Source organism: Bufo bufo, chromosome 9 (assembly GCF_905171765.1).
Source record: "Bufo bufo chromosome 9, aBufBuf1.1, whole genome shotgun sequence".
Classification (NCBI taxonomy): Eukaryota; Metazoa; Chordata; class Amphibia; order Anura; family Bufonidae; genus Bufo; species Bufo bufo.
This window is the reverse complement of record NC_053397.1, coordinates 206,943,080-206,957,846: the sequence shown is the minus strand read 5'-3', so window position 1 is coordinate 206,957,846 and position 14,767 is coordinate 206,943,080.

Genomic DNA, 14,767 nt, shown 5'->3' with positions numbered 1-14,767 from the left:
TAACACAACAGATATAGCAGAGGTTGTGTCACTGTCAGCAGCGGACAAACAATTGCATGCAATTTAGTGCAGGTTGCGCTAATAATATATATGGCAGCCAGATAAAACAATAGTCCTTAAAAGGACTTTTGGGTCTCTAACACCTTTCACCAGTAAACCCTGCATAAAAAAATAAAAAATTCCTGTCCCTACACTATCTGTCCCTTCTGCTGCAGCTCTCCCTGACTAAGACTGAGCCGAACCACGTGTCATCGGGTGCTATATAGCACCCGATGACGCGTTCCAGCCAGCCAATCACTGTAATGCCAGTAACCAACATGGCTACAGCCTTACAGTGAGTGCCAGTACCTACGCACACGTTTATTGTCTGCGTAGCAGCCAACAAACGCGCGGGAGGAGACTCGAGCATCGAGTAAAAAAGTGTTCGGTCGAGCATGCTCGCCCAACACTAGTAATGTATCAAAAGCCATAGAGATGAATATTTATCAAAGAAATACAGGACAGGGTTCTGCAAGCTGTGGTAATTAAAGAACGCACTCTGTACTGTCTCTAACCCCTCCATGTTTGATATGCACATTTGCGGAACATTATGACAGGTTGGATGAAAGTGGTATGAAGTCGCTATGATGTCCACAAGAAAATATATCTAGTGGACAGATTCTGAACCAAGAACTGGCCTCAAAAAACTTGATTGTAAAAGGCCATTATCATACACACTAGCCTCTCCCTGACATCAGAAGCAGGGCGGCTAGTGGTGGAATGACTTACATATAAATTAGGGATGCAAAACTACAACTCCCAGCATGCCCTATTAGCTTAAGGCTCTCCGTGCAATGATGGAGGTTGTAGTTTTGCAACAGTTGGAGGGCTGCCCGTTGGACATCCATGATATAAGTTCTAAAAATCTGCTTCTCTTTCATACATGCTTGACAGACAGAAATCAACATGTCTCCCTCTACACTGGAATGAAAACAGGTTCCCGTTAACTCTCCTGTTTGCGGCGCTTTACCCCTCGCCAAATCCACTTTTATTCTGATGCCGAAGTTTCGAATGTCTTTAAGTATGCTAAATGATCCAGACAGTTTTATTCCCCAAAGATTGTGTGCAGTTAAGGAACTCGTGTCATTTCTCTACATCTTTCATTCAATACAGTTTTTGGTGAAGTCATTGAAATGTGTTTCTGATTCCTATGGAGCGTTAGAACATCTGTTTCTGCATGTCTCGTGTCATAGGTTACTGTATGCTTTGTCACAGGCCTTTGGTCTACCAAGCTACTGATTTAGGGCTGAATCTGTGAATAGGGTAGGGATGGCAGAGAGACGCCTTAAAGAGCGAAACTGAAATGAAAAATAAGATTTTTCAAGGTCTTTCAAATAAATTGCCCAGGTTAGCAACGCTAACATTGACCTTATAAAGAGGGCATCGCTAGCGGAGGCTCAAGGGTTAAAACTGGTTCATGAGGCCACTATATCAAGGGGGCCATAATGAAAATGAATAAGTGGCCCAATTCTCATATTGGTTCATGCAACCACTACAGGTCCTCCAACAAGAGGGCTCAGCACTTGTACCTTGAGCCACGATGAGGATTTAATCACTACATTTAGAGAAGGGGCTTCAGAGCTTGGAAAAGCACAATGGCCCTTTGTTTTTTTTTTGTTTTTTTCAAAAACAGCGAAACTCCTGACCCTGCACTGATTGATTCCCACATCATTGCTAAGGTGTTTAAGATATCAAAATTGGTCCTAGTACTGAGACCCCCTCCTCCCCCCCACTATTCAGACATTGATGGTACATCTAATGGTTGGATGGTGTCTCTAATGGTGGAGATGTACTTCTAGCATAGGCTTTGGTATTATTGCAAATTGTTGTTCAGGATTAAAAAAAAACATGGCTGCTACCTTCCAAAAACAGCGTCCCATCTGCCTACAGGTTGTGTGTGGTATTGCAGCTCATCCCCATTCACTTCAGTTCAGTTGAGTTGCAGTACCAGACACAACCCATAGACAGGTGTGGCACTGTTTCTGGACAATAAAAAAAAAGCAGCAATGTTTTTCGAATCCTGTACAATCCCTTTGAAGGGAACCTGCCATCAACTTTATGCTGCCCATACTAACGGCAGAATGAACAGGTGAGTTGATTTCGGCGATCTGTCATTTATAATTTAAAAGTAAGTGGTTGCCGAGAACCAACATCACAATCATTGCAGACTGGGCCTGGAAAAGAGTCCTGGCCACCTGAGAAGAGTCCTGGTCATTCATGAATTCCTGCTCTCCCGTCCACCTGCTGATGACTGACCGTCTAATACCTAGTCTTCTCCCTTTCTCTCTAGGAGAGAACTGCCAATCATCAGCAGATGGTCGGGGAGAGCAGGAGATTATAATAACCAGGACTCTTCTCAGGTGGCCGTGACTCTTTTCAAGGCCTGGGCTGCAATGATTATGATGCTGGTTCTCGGCGACCGCTTACTTTTAAGCTCATGAGTGACACACGGCTGACATCAGCATTTCTGTCACTATTTTATGTTGTGAAGTCAGCATAACGTTGATGACAGGTTCCCTTTAAATGCGCTCCCCAGTCCTGTCCCTTGACTATAGTAGTAGTAATCTATATAGCGCCAACATAGTCCACAGGGGGTTCAAGTACAAACAGAGTCATAAATAACATAACAGCAAACAAGTCAACAATTAAAACAAGAGGAATGAGGGCGCTGCTCACAAGAGCTTGCAATCTATGAGGAGATAGGGATGGTACCAGAAGGTACCAAGTGCTTGTTTTGTACAATGGTCCGACCATCTTAACACAATAGGAGAGTAGATATAAAGCTGCATGAGCGGTCACCAGCCGATATCTGTAGTGCTTCTGAGAGCATGGGGTGGGATGGATGATGGATCAGGTTAAGCAGGGGTCAAGTCGAGGAGGAACGCGTGGGAACGGCGTTCCTGCACTTTTTTCATGGCAGGAACGCCGTTCCCTTTCAGGGCAAAAGGACCAGGAGGAAGCGGTGAAGGCTTTGTACTCACCGCCGCCTTCCTGGTCCTCGGCTGTCGGCTGTGAGGGCTGCGCACAGGAGCCGAGTGAGTCGCTCTGTGACGTCACTCTGTGCGCAGCCTACAGCAGTAGAAGAGGAGCGTCTGCGTCCATTAGCAGGAGAGGTAAGTGTAAGTGTTTTTTTTTTTCCAAGGTTTAACCCCTTCTATGCCCCGATCAGCGCTGACCGCGACATAGAAGGGATTTGAGGTGGGTGAGGGAGCCCATCGAGTCCCCGCGCTGCTGTGGTGCGGACCCGATGGGTGAGAAGGTAGCCCGATGCCGATCAGAGGCTGCCCAATGCCCTGCACGGCATCGGGACCTGCCTTCTACGGTGCCCAGGAGATCCAGCCTCAGGCCCGGGCTCGGGCTCCTAGGCAACCTGTTAGTGTATGACTAGTGTAATATGCTAACAGGCAATGCATTACAATACAGATGTATTGAAATGCATTGCAGAGGGGATCAGACCCCCAAAAGTAAAGTCCCAGAGTGGGACAATAAATAAAGTTTAAAAAAAAAGTCAAAAAATAGTTTTTAATAAAATAAATAACGTTTCAAGTAAAAAAAAGAAAAAAACGCCCCTTTCCCCTGATTTTATATTAAAAACTGTTAAAAAAAGCTATTTTTTGTCACCTTACATCACAAAAAGTGCAACACCAAGCGATCAAAAAGGCGTATGCCCCCCAAAATGGTACCAATCAAACCGTCACCTCATCCCGCAAAAAATGAGATCCTAACTAAGACAATCGCCTGAAAAATAAAAAAAAATATGACTCTCAGACAATGGAGACACTAAAATATGATTGTTTTTGCTTCAAAAATGCTATTATTGTTTTAAAGTGAAATAAATTAAAAAAAAGTAGATAATTAAGGCTACTTTCACACTTGCGTTGTTCTTTTCCGGCATAGAGTTCCGTCCTAGGGGCTCTATACCGGAAAAGAACTGATCAGGTATGTCCCCATGCATTCTGAATGGAGAGTAATCCGTTCAGTTTGCATCAGGATGTCTTCAGTTCAGTCGTTTTGACTGATCAGGCAAAAGAGAAAACCGTAGCATGCTACGGTTTTATCTCCGGCTAAAAAAACTGAAGACTTGCCTGAATGCCGGATCAGGCATTTTTTCCCATAGGAATGTATTAGTGCCGGATCCGACCTTCCGGTTTGCGCATGCGCAGACTGAAAAAAAGGTGAAAAAATAAATGCCGGATCCGTTTTTGCCGGATGACACCGGAAAGACGGATCCGGCATTTCAATGCATTTTTTCGACTGATCAGGTATTTTTAAGACTGATCAGGATCCTGATCAGTCTTACTAATGCCATCAGTTAGAATACATTTTGCCTGATCCGGCAGGCAGTTCCGGCGACGGAACAGCTTGCCGGATCTCTCTGCCGCAAGTGTGAAAGTAGCCTTAGATATCGCCGTGTTCGTAACATCCTGCTCTATAAAAATATCAGATGACCTAACTCCTCAGGTGAACACTGCAAAAGAATTAAAATAAAAACAGTGCCAAAAAAGCCATTTTTTGTCACCTAACATCATTAAAAGTGCAACACAAAGCGGTAAAAAAGGCGTATGCCCCCCAAAATGGAACCAATCAAATCATCATCTCATCCCACAAAAAAATGAGCCCCTACCTTAGACAATCGGTTAAAAAAGTCTCAGACTATGGAGACACTAAAACATAATTTTTTTGGTTTCAAAAATGCTATTATTGTGTAAAACTTAAATTAATAAGAAAAAGATGACATATTAGGTATTGCCACATCTGTAACGAAGTGCTATATAAAAATATCACATGACCTAACCCCTCAGGTGAACGTTGCAAAAAATAAATAAATAAAAACTATGCCAAAACAACCAATTTTTTTGTCACCTTGTCTCATAGTGTAATAATGAATGATCAAAAAATCATATGTACCCAAAAATAGTACCAATAAAAACGTCAACTCTTCCTGCAAAAAATGAGCCCCTGCAGAAGATGATTTGCAGAAAAATAAAAAAATATGGCGTTCAGAAAATGGAGACACAAAAACATATTTTTTTCTCAAAAATGCTTTATTATTAAAGGGTTTCTACCACCACATTTTGACCTAATTAGTTGTCTGACACTAGCGATCTGCTAGTGTCCGCTGTACCTAACCATGCTATTGTAATACCTTTCTGTGCAGCGGTTACCCTAAAAAACGTAGTTTTATTGGTATGCAAATGAGCCTCTAGGTGCTATGGGGGCGTCTTTTCAGCACCTAGAGGCTCCGTCTACTCACCATTTCTGCCGCCCAGCGTGCTCCAGTCCGCCCCTCTCCTCTAGATTGACAGCATCCATCGCGGCCGAATTCTCGCGCCTGCGCCGTGTGCGTCTGTATTCGGCGCAGGCGCAGTGACTGTCAGACCGCTCCCTGCACCGGGATCTCCACTGTGCCTGCGCATCTCCACTGCGCCTGCGCATCTCCACTGCTTGAGGCCGGGCGTCTTTTGTTCCTGGAAGCACTCTGACGTCATCGGCGCAGGCGCAGTGGAGATGCCGGCGCAGGGAGCGGTCCGACAGTCACTGCGCCTGTGCCGAATACAGACGCACACGGCGCAGGCGCGAGAATTCGGCCGCGATGGATGCGATGGAGGCTGTCAATCTAGAGGAGATGGGCGGGCTGGAGGGACGAGTTGGGCGGCACACATGGAGAGTAGACGGAGCCTCTAGGTGCTGAAAAGACGCCCCCATAGCACCTAGAGGCTCATTTGCATAGCAATAAAAGTTTGTTTTTTAGGGTAACCGCTGCAGAGAAAGGTATTACAATAGCATGGTTAGGTAGAGATCGCTAGTGTCAGACAGCTAATAAGGTCAAAATGTGGTGGTAGAAACCCTTTAAAAATAGCGCATGATCTAACCTGTCAGATAAACTTTGTAAAAAAATATGTGCCAAAACAGCAATTTTTTGGTTACCTTGCCTCACAAAAAACGTAATATAGAGTGATTAAAAATCATATGTACCCTAAAATAGTACCAATAAACCTGTCACCTTATCCCCTAGTTTCCAAAATTGGGTAACTTTTGGGAGTTTCTACTGTAGGGGTGCATCAGGGGGCTTCAAATGGGACATGGTGTCTAAAAACCAGTCCAGCAAAATCTGCCTTTCAAAAACCATGCGGCAGTCCTTTCCTTCTGCACCCTGCCGTGTGCCCTTACATCAGTTTATGACCACATGTGGGGTGTTTCTGTAAACCTCAGAATCAGGGTAATAAATGTTGAGTTTTAACCTAAAGAGTTAAAAAAGTTTGTAAAATCAGTTTTGAGTAACTTGAGGGGCGTAGTTTTTACAATGGGGTCAATTATGGGGGGTTTCTATTATGTAAGCCCCACAAAGTGACTTCAGACCTGAACTGGTCCTTACAAAGTGGGTTTTGGAAATTTTCTTAAAACTTTTTAGAATTGCTTCTAAAATTCTAAGCCTTCTAACGTCCCCAAAAATTAAAATGACATTTACAAAATGATGCAGACATAAAGTAGACATATGGGGAATGTTAAGTAATAAATATTTTATGAGGAATCACTTTCTGTTTCAAAAGCAGAGAAATTGAATTTTTTTTGGTCAATTTGGGATTTTTTCATAAATAAAGGTGAACTATTTTGACTCAAATTTATAACTGTCACGAAGTACAATGTGTCACGAGAAAACAATCTCAGAATGGTTTGGATAAGTAAAAGCGTTCCAAAGTTATTACCACATAAAGTGACAAATGTCAGATTTGCAAAAAATGGCCTGGGTAGGAAGGTGAAAACTGGCCCGGGGTTAAGGCTGGGGCTGGATGTCTTGTGACTGTCGCGGTGAACCCATTCTTTTCTATGGGTTCACCGCTATTCACGTGACCAGTGTCGCCCTAGCCTAAAGAGGATGTCCCTCAAAAAATATTCCACAGATTTCAAACCAGCACCTGGATCTGAATACTTTTGTAATTGCATGTCATAAAAAATTTTGTACAGCCACTGAGCTATTCAATAAAATGTATCTGTATAGTGCCACCTGCTGTTTGCTCTTTTTCCTATTTCAATGTCCACCTTGCTCTAGAATTCTGGGAAGAAACGGATGCAAATGAGCTCTTAGCAAGCTCTGCCTCCAGATGTAGGTCATCGATCCTATAAGTCAATGTTTGACCCTTTAAATAGCCCTTGAGACATGACTCGGATAGAGTCCATATGAACACCAGTGTGCAGACCCTATACATTGGAATACAGATTCTCAATGGGTTTGCATTATGAATCCCATTTATTCAGCATGCCACCGTATAGCGCCACTTTTTTATATCAGGGATCAGCAACCTCCTGCACGTCAGCTGTTCGGAAACTACAACTCCCAGAATCCTCCTTTCACTTCTATGGGAGTTACAAAAACAGCTGAGTAAGTATGAATGCTGGGAGTGATAGTTTCACAGCACCTGGGATGCCGAAGATTGTTGATCCCTGTTTTATATAATGCATATAACACAAGCTATAGATGAGATATTTTTTTTATTCGATGGATTGACTGTTGTCATACAGCAAGCAATCTGTAACAGTAAGTACAATGCGATCCTCATGAGTCTGTAGGTATTTGCACCAAAATGTAAGCAGTGACTATATGTAAGCCTTTATATGTCCAGGCCTTATTTCATTCTGATTGCTGAGCATAGGGATCGTTTATGCTACATTCATTTCTTTTCAGGTTCTTAGTACCTTGTTCTAGTCTAGCATGTTATCTGTGTATTCTGGGACTTGTAGTCCTACGGTCTTTCATTGCTGTATTTAGAAATTTGTCTGTTGCTGAGTTGTTGAATCGTCTTGGCTGGCTTGCTGGGTTGTATTGAGTGCGTTCAGCATTCCTTTGTTTCTGTTTGCTTTGATTCATCCGCTATAAACCTGTATGCCATACCTTCTTCCATCCACACCATTAATGGATCCCATCTCCTCTCTCCTTGGCCATCGTTATTTGGTTCCTAGCATTTATCCAGGAGTGGCCCAGCACATAGAAGAATTCAGTAAGAAGTGGCCTGGTGCTTAGAAGAATTTGGGAAGGAGTGGCCTCGTGAATAACAGAAATGGGAAAGGAGTGACCTGGTAGATAGCAGAATTGGGAAAGGAGTAGATTGGGCAAAAAGAAAAATTGGGAAAGGAGTGACCTGGCGAATAGAAGAATTGGAGAAAGAGTTGCCAGGCACATAGAAGAAAGGCGGGGAGGAGTGGCCTGGTGCTTATAACAATTTGAGAATGAGAGGCTTGGTGGATGAAAGAATTGGGAAAGGAGTGACCTGCTGGATAGAGGAATTGGGGAAGGAGTAGATAGGCAAATATAAATATTGGGAAACAAGTGAACTGGTGAATAGAAGAATTGGGCAAGGAGTGGCCAGGCACATAGAAAAATTGGGGGACGAGATGTCTGGCACATAGAAGAATTATGGAAGGAGTGTGCTGCCAAGTAGAAGAATTGGAGAATGTGTGCTCTGAAAAATAGAAGTATTGGGTAAGGAGTGAACTGGTAAATAGAAGAATTGGGGAAGGAGTGGCCTGACCTATACAAAGTTTGGGAAGAAGTTGCCTAGCACATAGAAGAACTGGGATAGGAGTGTCCTGGAACATAGAAAAATTAAGGAATGTGAGTCCTGGGGAAGGATTGGCCTGACACATATAAGAATTGGGGAAGGATTGGCTTGGCACATATAAGAACTGAGTAACATGTGGCTTGGCACATGGAATAATTGGGTAAGGAGTGGCAGGTGCATAGAAGAATTGAAGTGGCCTGGCCCATAGAAAGCTTGGTTAAGAGGTTGTCTGGCGCATAGAAGTTCTGGTATAGGAGTGCCCTGGCACATAGAAGCATTGAGGAACGTGTGCCTATGAATTGTGGAAGAGCTAAATGGTTATTGCTCGGTGGGTGTTCCAGAGATATATTTGTTTTTTCTAATTACATTTTACAGAAGATTTGTTACAGAGACAGAATTGGAAGTTCAGGGAATGTGACTACATTGATAAACTCCTCGGGCCAGGCTCGCAGTTTTGCACGCTTCCTGCAGAACATAAATAAACCTATAATCTGACTGACAAGCCTGACCTGTGCCAAGCAGTGATTTAATGGCAAAGTGACAAAAGTTTATCACAAAATATGAAAGGTAGCCGGGGAAATCGATGCAGTAATTAGACATTCTCCGTGTCAATATGTGGATAGAGATAATTGTCAGTCAAACGAGGCCCAATCAGCTGGTAGAAATTACGGTAGAATTTCCCAGAAACTGAAAGATATTTCACAAATCGGCCAATTGTCCCAAGCTGTGTATTGAGTGTCTCCTTTGACAACGAGCCATTTGCATGAATGAATTAAAATCATCTGCACTGAGCAATTCTAAATCTCGGAAAAAAGAAATAATTAGAGCCGATGTGCAATAAAGTGTCCCTAGAAAAAAAATAATCAGCGCTCTTCATATTAAAAGTGTCAGCATTCAGCAACTACAAAATAATATATTATATAGTAGGGGCCTGGATGTGACTCTCCGACTATTATATGGATTTTATGATGTCTTTATGAACTAGGCCACAGGTCAGCAACCCATCAATCATGATCTGCAAATAAACTGCAGACTGTTGTAGTGTAGATTAAGATTCAACAGTTCATTCCACGTTATGGATTATCAGCCATGCAAAAAAAGGAGTGCACGCAACAGAAGGATTGGTACTGTCAAAAAGGCTGCATCACCTATCCTAACGTATATTCTTCAGTAAATAGTATTCCCCAAAAATTAACAATTTTCTCTTATTCATACTGAGAATGTATGAGAAAACTGGTTTTACCATCTCCCTTGTAAATGGGTGTGCACAATATCTACACAAAAAGTGTCTGTAGGTACACTCCGCATTGACAAGGGAAATTGTAACACCCAATACTGATACATTTCCAGATGGAATAAAAGAGGAATAGTATATCAGCATTATTATTTTATGGGAAATATAAGTGCAGTGGCTGGGTTTGGGGTGGCCCCAACGCTATTCTCCTCTCCGGAAGGGATGGTAAGGCAGAAATAAGTCCAGAAAATCAGGGCAAACCATTGTGCTTCTTTACTCGAGGAATTCTGGTGCAAAACAATACAGTCGAGGCCTAGAGCTGGCTTCTCCAGTCTCCTCCCTGGCAGAAGAAGGTTTGATACTGAGGAAAGGCCTGAACTAGCTGTCCCTCTCTCTCTCTTCAGAAGGCTGGTACCCTGGCCAAAGGCTGGTGATCAAGGGTCTGTGGCAGCGTATCCCCATCTCAGCGTCTTCTGGTCACTCATGTAGTCTGGCAGAATCATTTCTGACTGCTCTCCTTATATACAGTCTCTGGCAGAACTATAAACTTCTAGTGAGAGAGGGGTGGAGTGGAGAAACTCAGCACAAACTAATACAATGTTACAACTCCCGTCTGTCATAGACTTACATTGGGATCAGCGAGGTGCAATGGCACTGCCTCCATTGCGCCTAGAGGCTAATTTGCATATTACAAAAGTGAAATTTTCTCAGGAATGAGGAAACGAAGGCTGGTGGGACCAAGACCTTGGTCTTCGGCTGTTAAGGGCTTATGTCTCAGGTGAGACGGTTTAATGTCCATGTTTCTGATGACAGAAGCCCTTTAAAGGGGTTGTCCCTTTACAACAACTTATCCCCTATCCACAGAATACATGATAAGTGTCATATCGCCTGGCATACTACAGCCGGGGCCATCGCCGATCACCACCATTAAAACGTATCCCCTATCCACAGGATACATGATAAGTGTCATATCGCCTGGCGTACTACAGCCGGAGCCATCGCCGATCGCCACAATTACAACTTATCCCCTATCCATAGGATACATGCTAAGTGTCAAATCGCCTGGCGTACTACAGCCGGAGCCATCGCCGATCGCCACCATTACAACTTATCCCTTATCCATAGGATACATGATAAGTGTCATATTGCCTGGCATACTACAGCCGGGGCCATCGCCGATCTCCACAATTACAACAACTGATCCCCTATCCACAGGATAGGTGAGGTGACAAGTGTCAGATCCCCTAGGGTATGACCTCTGGGGCCACAGCCAATCAGAAAAATGTTTAAATGGAGCGACGGACATGCACGCTCCCTGCAGTCCCATAGAGCTGAATAGAGAGGCGGACACACATACATGTCTACCTCTATATTAAAACGGGGTAGCACGACCCCTGTTCTCGCAGCCAGCAGGGGCCCAGAGGTCAGATTCCCACCAATCAGACACATCCTGTATCCAGTGGACAGGATAATAGTTATTGTAATGTGACAACCCCTTTAAGGGGGCGCTCTGATTACATTATAAAGGGGTCTTCTGATGACTTCCCTTAGCCATGAATGAAGGTCCCTGCATACACACCTGGTAATAATGTCCTGCAGCTGAGGATGACCCCCTATAACGACATGATATTAGGGCAGAGGATAGCCCCTGTGTTATACATGCATCACGGCAGTAACAGCAATGGGGGTGTAATCGCGTTGTATCAGGGTGTACGGCTCATGCACAGATTCGGCTGCTCATTGCTGCAGAGTGGACAGTGAGAAATTATTTTCCGTATCACATTTACAGCGTGCCGCTCGCGTCTGTGTGGGCCGCACATCCATCTTCCACTATACTCTTTATTAACCCCAGCGGATATGGCACTTCAGCATTTAAGCTTCCTCGCTCTCTGGAAGTAGGCAATTTTTAATATCCACAGATAGTTCAGTAAGAAGGATCCTTCGCCTCCAATCAGCGGTGTGATAAATCCTGGCAAAAACTCTCGTTTAGTTGCACGTGTAATCTGGAGGGAAATATACCGCGCCGTCGCAGAGAGAGGCCCCCGCTGCTACTAAAAAAAATCATTCCATTGGTGGAAAAGAAGGAAACTTCTAGAATACTTCAAGCAAAATGGACAGATTGTGCTATAATAGGTGAAGGGCCAGAGGGGGAGCTGAATCTGAATACTTTTGTAATTGCATGTAATAAAAAATTTAGTATAGCTGCCAAGATATTCAATACAATATACCTGTATAGTGCCACCTATCGGTAGTTCTTCTCTCATCTCTCTGTCCACCCTACTGAGGTGGTCGCACATGCTCAGTTACATCCTTCAGCTGCCACCAGCCATATCTATTGTTAAAACCGGTGACAGTTACGGGGAGAGAACTGTAGCTAAAATTATGCATCCCCTGAGCTGTGATAGGGAGAAAGCTGCAGAAAAAGGACACACTCCCTGAGCTGTGATAGGGAGAATGCTACAGCAGAAAGGACACACTCCCTGAGCTTTGATAGGGAGAGAACTGCAGCAGAAAGGACACACTCCCTGAGCTGTGATAGGGAGAGAGCTACAGCAGAAAGGACACACTCCCTGAGCTGCGATAGGGAGAGAGCTGCAAGCAGAAAGGTCACACTCCCTGAGCTGCGATAGGGAGAGAGCTACAGTAGAAAGGATGCACTCCCTGAGCTGCGATAGGGAGAGAGCTACAGCAGAAAGGACACACTCCCTGAGCTGCGATAGGGAGAGAGCTGCAAGCAGAAAGGTCACACTCCCTGAGCTGCGATAGGGAGAGAGCTACAGTAGAAAGGATGCACTCCCTGAGCTGCGATAGGGAGAGAGCTGCAGCAGAAAGGACACACTCCCTGAGCTGCGATAGGGAGAGAGCTACAGTAGAAAGGACCCACCTCCTCAGCTGTGATAGGCAAGGAGCTTCAAATACAAACATCCCCCAAGATGGGATAGGGAGTGAGCTGAAGCAGAAAGGGGGTCCGACAATGAGGACCCCTGCCGATAGCTGTTTGAGAAAGCCACTTTCCCTAGGCCATGTGACATCACGTTCATCGGTCACACGGCCTAAGTTCAGCTCAGCCCAGGAGCACAGGCGCCTTCTCAAAAAGGTGATCGGTGTTGGGTGTAAGATCTCCTCCAATCAGTTAGAAAGAGTCGGAAAATCCCTTTAAGCCTCCGATATACTAAGTACGGATTCTAAGTGTGCAGCCTCTACAGACACAGGAGAAACCAGTCATGAAATCTAAAAATTTACACCAGTTCTTAAAAGTTCCAATATTTAAAAAGCAAAATCTTTGAATTTAGAAATCCCTTTTGGGATTTTTGGATTTTTTATTTATTTTATTTTTCTGTTCAACCTTTCTTCTGTCATCTTGCAGTTTTTCTCTTTTTTGCCCGTTTCCCTGGAGATTCTCAGTCATCATATGTAATAATTCCCTGTCGCTGATTCCCGACTGTGTAATACTGTGAACGTGGCATCTTAGCAATTCCCTCTGTGCAATCCTATTCAAAAAGCCGAACCAGATTACTCCCCGCTGGTCTTGGTATAGCTACATCCCAGAAACTGCTCCTAGCAAGTGGCCAGAGATTTCTATACATGTACTGATGGAGCTGAAAGCCAGGAACCGCAGCAGGGCGTCTGTTGTATGTTTGCCAACCGACTGCCAACACAATTGAGACCGCATCATTTCGATTCCGACAGAAGTTGCAAAAAAATGTTGGGGGGAAAAAAAGCTTCTTAAAGTTAAAAAAAAAGCAGCAAGACATAACAAATGTCACCGGATTTCATTGCACTAAAACACACAAGAAAATCATCAAAATGTGGATAGAAGCTCCGGCCGTTTGGGAACTTCGATACTTTAATGTATGAGCTACTGCGAGGAGACCACAGTTCATAGCCCCCGCTGGAAACAGAAGAATGAAACAATATTACCGGAGCTGGCAATGATGTCACAAGCCATTTCTTGAAATGTTTTCCAGACCTTCGTCTGGTTCCCAAGTCACTCCATCACTGAATAGGTTAAAGCAAGGAAAATTAAATCAAAAGTAATCAGTGGCATATCAAATGGCTGTGAATCATTGCATGATCCAAAACACTTGAAATCTTGGTTTTATTTTATTTTTGTTTTTTAATTCTTTTATTTTTTAGAAAAATGATTCAACCATATCGTAAGAATTTCCAATAGCGTTCCAAAAAAAAAAGAAAAAAAACCTGGTAAATGTAATTGTTCTGAGCCAGAATGTGCACGGGGTTCCCAGAGCGCTCGACACGACACATGACAGATGGAACCGCTATTTATTATGTCTGCTTGCCATGAACATGGAGCAGAGCTGTGTAGATTTTTCTTTTTCTGTATGTGGCCTTTATGTGTTGACATTCCGGGGTGTAAGGAGATGAAAGCTGCTCCAATGTGAACACAATGAACACTTCAAATAGCTACACATCACAGGGAACGTTCCCTGATGTTGTTGCAACTTTCCGTGTTGAACCCACAAGAGATGTTGCAAATTTTCGGAGAAAATTCTGGTCTTCTTTGTTATAACCCCTCCCTATTAGACAAATTTGCCCTGGATCCAATATGGCAGCTTTTTTAAGATGGCGGCCATGTTCCGGACATGGCCTAAAAGACAGGCCCCCTCACCTATTACTTGCTGGGGTATTTAGATATTTCATATTCCCTTTCGTTTCGGAAATAAAAGGATGTCCTGCAACCTATAAATATAATGAGGCCATCTTGAAAGCTGACATTTTGGATCAAGGGCAAATTTGTCCGATAGGGAGGGGGTCATATCAAAGAAGACCAGAATTTTCTCCGAAACATCTCTTGTGGTTCAACACAGAAAGTTGCAACAACATCCGGGAACGTTCCCTGTGATGTATAGCTATTTGAAGTGTACAGTGTGTTGCCCCTGGTGCTGAACACAGAACTTTGAAGTTTTGAACACTG